Source organism: Parambassis ranga, unplaced genomic scaffold, assembly GCF_900634625.1.
Source record: "Parambassis ranga unplaced genomic scaffold, fParRan2.1 scaffold_21_arrow_ctg1, whole genome shotgun sequence".
NCBI classification, from domain to species: domain Eukaryota; kingdom Metazoa; phylum Chordata; class Actinopteri; family Ambassidae; genus Parambassis; species Parambassis ranga.
This window is the reverse complement of record NW_021144767.1, coordinates 6908141-6914140: the sequence shown is the minus strand read 5'-3', so window position 1 is coordinate 6914140 and position 6000 is coordinate 6908141. Positions and strand designations below refer to the sequence as shown.

General features: G+C 43.7%; 1 non-coding gene across 1 annotated transcript; it reads right to left on the bottom strand.

Annotated features, from left to right (window-relative positions):
* Window positions 1-1034: 1034 nt before the first annotated feature.
* On the bottom strand, window positions 1035-1105 carry trnag-gcc (transfer RNA glycine (anticodon GCC)). Its single transcript has one exon. It is a non-coding gene; the product is annotated as a tRNA-Gly (tRNA).
* Window positions 1106-6000: the final 4895 nt, after the last annotated feature.

Below are 6000 nucleotides of genomic sequence, written 5' to 3'. Positions count from 1 at the left end.
CGCGGAAACATCTGAATGCGCCGTGGCGTTTCTTCACGCTTTACCGTACATTTCAGCATAGTCGCGCAGCATTTTTAAAGTGTACACAGCGCGTCTCTCCAAAGAGTAGATGGGATGACGCAGTGCTGCAGCTTAGAAGAAACGAGGGTGGGAAAAACGTTAGCGGTGATGCCGTGCTGACAGCTGACTCTTGCTGCCTTCTTCTTTTCTTTCTTCTTCTGTTTCTTCTTCTATTGTGCGCACGGTCCGCGGGCCGTACTTTGCCCAGGTCTGCGTTAGCCAGTCGTTAGACACACCTGGCCCAGGCAGCCAGAACATCACAGGTAAGTATGGACACATTTAGTGCTATTGTTTGTTTGACCCAGACCCACTGAGGTCCTCCTCCACATATAAAGCATGTTTCCCACCAACAGGTAGAACTGATGAAGCTGCTTGGAGGATCAGAGAAACGTCTTCAAGAAAACTCTACAAGTCCAGACGCCTTGCTTCAATCTTCTCTATGAACATGAGCTGGATGACATGTAAACATACAGTGTGCTCTTTGTAATCTGTATTCTGGCTCTAAAACAAGTGCCCCTTGTGAGGGTTGAAGTCACAATCTTCAGATTATGAGACTGACTCGCTGCCTACTGCACTAACGAGGCTCAGAAACAGGTGAAATATGGTCTTTTCTCTTTTTCTTTTTTAAATAAAGACATCTACAGGGCTCATGCTGGCTACTGCACCAACAAACATTCTTAATTCAAATCAAATGAGTGTGTTCTATAAAAAGGCTCTAAAGGTAAAACATCACAGTAATTCTTCCTGGGACACCTTCACTACCAGTGATGGTAAGTGCTCTTGTTTCAAATGTGATGTGCACTGTACCACTGAAGCTCGTCTGTGAAGTGTAGTGCCTCTGTGTGTGTGTCACAGTGATGTTAACAGAAGTCAGATAGGTCTGTTAACACATATAAAAACAACATGCTGAACAACAGCATAGATGTGAAGGTGAATATATGTCCCCTCACATGTTCCTCAGTTAAAAGGGTCATTGCATTGGCCGGGAATCGAACCCGGGCCTCCCGCGTGGCAGGCGAGAATTCTACCACTGAACCACCAATGCTGTGAAAAGCTGACATCTAGTGGTGCCATCGCAGGTTGCAGCCTCCTCATTCCAAAATCAATCCCTCCTCCACATAAAGTCAAAAGTTATAAATTCGCCTCATTACATGAGCGGTTGTGTGTAATGACGCGGCTCACCAGCAGAGGGCGTGTGACGGAGCAACAAGCAGGAAACTACAGGGGAGAAGAGACACAAGCATCCACAGATCAGAACAGACACTCAGCTCTTCTCTCTGAGACCATGATGATACCGTCACATATCATCACTGCACATGTTTTTGGCTGCACGTCTGGAAATGAGAGGAGACAGAACATTATCATACATGTTGCATAAGTAAAGTCACATGACATGCACCACTGTAAATAAAGGAAACCACATATTTTTAAGACACTTAGAGCACAGAGCCCAAGAAATAATATAATCTAAAGCTCACAAGACACAAGACGAACAGAACAGAACAGAACAAATACTTTATTTATCCCAAACTGGGAAATGTTTTCTATTGCAGCAGCAATGTACAGGGTCAGTATCATCCTATCTGCTGGTAAAAGTCTTTCTCCCCGTCGGTGAATCGAACCCCGGTCTTCCGCGTGACAGGCGGAGATACTATCCACTATACTAACGAGGAATGCTGACAACCACAATCTGTCACAGCAGCAGCCACCTGGTGCGGTCATGTGTCAGCTGGGGTGTGACGGAGTGGCTACGTCAGTAACTGTGGGCAGACTGCAGGTGTGTGTGCACCCAGACACACACAGGTCCCAGCTGAGAGCAGCCGGACCTTCCTGTCCTCCTGTCCATCGCTGTCCAAGGTGAACCGACACCACCAGACCACAGGGCCATTATTTATTTAGCAGGAAAGAAGAAGATGCTCTGCAGCATTCAGGTGTGTTAACACAGTGCAGAGAGAGGAAGACATGAACAATGGTGTCAGAGCAGCAGCTGTTGCTGCATCAACCTGGAAATCAAACTGTTTATATATATGCACAAACTGTACGTTCATAAGTCACATGACATGCACACTGTAAATAAAAAGGAAACCACATATTTTTAAGACTCTTAGAACACAGACAGAAGTATGAATTATATATGGTTACAATCAAAAATAACTGAATGCGAATAAATGATTTTGTGGAATTTAAATCAAAACCTAAAAACACCAGAATCAGCAAATCACATGTTTGCATTACAGTGGTCCCTCCTATAACCAGTTCACCTCTCACCTTGTTTTTCTCTTACAGCTCATTGAGTTCTGGTCCGGATAGTCCGTAGACCAGTGTCAGTCCATCTCCAGAATGCAGAATGCTGCTGAAAACAGGTTTGATCTTTGGTTTCATTCTGTAATACTGGACTTATTTCCTACGAAGGTTTGAACTCTGACAGTGTTTAAACAGAGAGAACGGAGTTTAAAGTGTGCAGTGAGGGGTTCACAGCCTTAAAGGTACGGTAGGAGATTTCATTCTGATGTACTTTTGGTTAAATTAGTGTAACTTCTCTTTACAGTCCGATTAGTTCGGCAGTTTCACTTTTAAATGAAGAATATTAATGAAGATGTGTTAAAGCGCCAGAGTTACTGTCATTTAAAACTGAACAATTTATCACAGTGTCGTGCATTCGCATGAACTTTATTAATACCCATGGAGTCATTGGGTTGTGTGAGCAGCATATACAAGAAGTGACAGTAAACACAATGCATGTGTTGATTTTCTGTGTCCTCTTCACAGATACTGTGTGTACTACTATACTGCAGCATTTTCTGAGCCAGTCATCTACAACGTTACTAACACAGCCACAGCTGTTATTTTGTATGTAATTCAGTGATACAATGATTCTGTACATGGTTGGAAACCTTCAGCTGTAATAGAAACAGTAGTGCTTTTTATATTGTTAGAATAGAAATGTTTTTTTTCTTCCTTTCAGCTCTTTGGAAAACTCTTCAGATCGACGCTGGATACACCTACAGACATATTCTATATAAATAACATTAAACACATTAACACCTACACACACACACATATTCTATATAAATAACACATAGCTATACATACATATACACACACAGTACATATACACACAACTCTGTCTACCTTCTTCACAGGACAATGCCGCGGAAGGGGAAGAGGTCCCAGGCCCAAAAGGTGCGCTGGAGGCGGCTGGACCTGGCAGATCCTGGACCACCAGAGGTCGCAGCCAGAGACTCTCCTGCTGCACAGGTAAATGTTCTTATGTCAGTGTCCCTATTTAAAGTCAAGAAGTGATTAATGCTTCTTCTGTTGTAATATGTTATGATATGCCAATGTTCACTCAGGTGGTCTTTCAGTAGTCGTAAAGTTGAAATGCTCTGCTCTCAGACGGCCCTGAGGAGAATGGATGCTGCACCCTCCTGCTCCCGTTCTCCAACTGCAGATGTATGTATTTTGCATCTTCCACTCAATTAGTCATGAAATTCTCCTCAGTTTAACAGATCTTAGTACATTCTGTCTCATTCACTGACTGAAGTGAATGAGACAGAATGTACTCCTCACTTCTTTGCATAGTTTATTTAGCTTGCATTGTTTCCATCTTGACAGACATTCCGTCATGGTTTTGGTTATTTACATGTACACAATATGCACGACAGGAGTTAAAGTTACATGTGACTTATTTGCTATCAGATGCTTGAAACACCTCCACCCACCAAACCGTTTTGGCCGTCCCCATCACACTGTTCAGCTTAAATCTCCCATAGTTTGTTCACTGTATTATTATTCCATCTGTTTAAAATATATATTCAATGAATCTTTTCCCTTCTTTCAGAAATCAACTGAGGTTATGAGGACGATGGCATGTGCCTCAGAGGCTGCCACACCAAGTCACACCAGTAAGTGTTATAGGTTATACTGTATGTGTGGATGCTATCATTCTTGGCGGTCTTCAAAACACCATCCTTAAGTCCAGTTGCCTCAATTCTAAACTCTTGTAAATATTGTAGGACTATTATAATTTCATGTCAACATGTCGATCTCAACCAACAATAATGGGGGACAGCTACATCCGACGTGGTGGCGAGAGAGCTGCAGCCACAGTGGGAAACGCCCTTGGGGTCAACAGGACCACCATCTACTGGTTTGGGTGGGGTGGTCTCAGGTGGAGTAATTTCCTCCCCTTCTCCAGGTCCCTACGAGGAAGAGCAGTTCCAGACGTCCTCCTCATCCACTGTGGCGGGTCTCAATTGTCAGGCTTGTTGCAGCGATGAAGGAGGACCTGCACCGCCTCCACCTGCAGCATCCAGCTATGAAAATCATCTTCTCTGGGCTCACTCAGAGGTGCAGGTGGAGGAGTGTTGCCAATCCTGGTAACATAGACAAGGCCCGCAGGTTCGTGAACAGTGTTATGGCTGCATATGTCTGTTCAGTTGGTGCACACTTTGTGCATCACACTGACGTAAAGTATGACTCCTGGGCTGTTTTTGCGAGATGGCGTTCATTTAACCGATAGGGGACATGACATTTTTTTAAAGAGTTTGGCCACGGCCATTAAAGCCCAACTTCAACAGCAGGAAGTGTTCTGTCTGACAGTTTGCCTGCAGTTTAACTTGAGTCAAAGGACTTTCAGGCCTCAAAACAGCCCAGTGTCATATTTTAGCCATAACGCATTCATTTCTGTTTACCAGTTGTGCTCTTCCTCACTCCCACACTCTCTCCCATTCCCTCTGTCCTTCTCTCATACAACGCTAGCCATACCACTCATATATGCATACACTGTTTTTGTTCATTGTTATATATGTTAGTTGTGGTGGCTGTGTGTTCTTATGTATGTGTTCAGGATGTTTTAGGTGGACATGGCTAATGCAGAGGAAAGACAGGAGAACCCCGATCTGGCCTTAGACAGCTGGTTGGAGCCTGCGTAAACGGGGCACGGCCGGTTGAATGAGGTCCGACAGATCAGGCTTTTCTCCCGTCGACACCTGTTGTGTTCAGGTCTGGGGCTACTTGGTTTTGTTCATTGCTGTGTTCCATATGTTCAGATGTGTTCTCATGTATTTTATGTGCTGCGCTAACCCAGTTTTCAGAATGTTGAAGATGTTTTAGGTTTCTGGGTGTTCTGGGAGAGTGAGACAAAGAGAGAAGAAAGTGAGGTAAATGTGAAGTTATTTTATGTTTGTGTATTATTAGACAATGCTGTTCCTTGTACTCGTTAACTTGATTCCAGTTTTGATGTTTTATTCAGCCCCAGAGGAGGCTTCTCAGATGGATCGTCACAGTTTGTTAAAGGGGAAAACATAAAGATAAGTATTTTATATTAAAAGTTATTCACCAGATCACTTACACAGAACTGTGCACTGATGCAATTGTTTGTTTTGTCTTTGCTGAACAGGAAGCTGACCAAAGGATACCAGGGACCCAGGCAGCTACACTGTGGAGCAGGAATACCAGCTGGACTTCCTCTTTGGTCCAGGTACATGTGTAAATGTGACAGGAGGTTGTTTCATGCTCAAAATGTCCCATACACACAGTAACATTCATTTCTTTTAATGTTGACATACATATTTATAGGACATGAGGAGTCCCTGAAGATTGATCCAGGCCTCGGAGACCTCATCAGCAGCTGTTGCTCATAAACAGCCAGTAAGTTTGCAGACTGTCATGGCAGTTGTGATAAATGTGAGACATTTTGTGCTGTTATAATACTGTGGTTAGTGATTTGTCTTTTTTGTGTGTCTTTCTAGAAAAACCTGAAGACCAACGAAACCTGAAGTTGGCATGTTTCCTTTACACTGTTCATCAAAACAAGGAGACGGTCTGACAGCAAGACCACACTGAAGGAGCCAGTGAACCACTGCAGAATCAACAGAGGCAGCATGACAGCGAGACCTGAGGTAACATGTCTGCTGGATCACTGGCATACATCAGGTA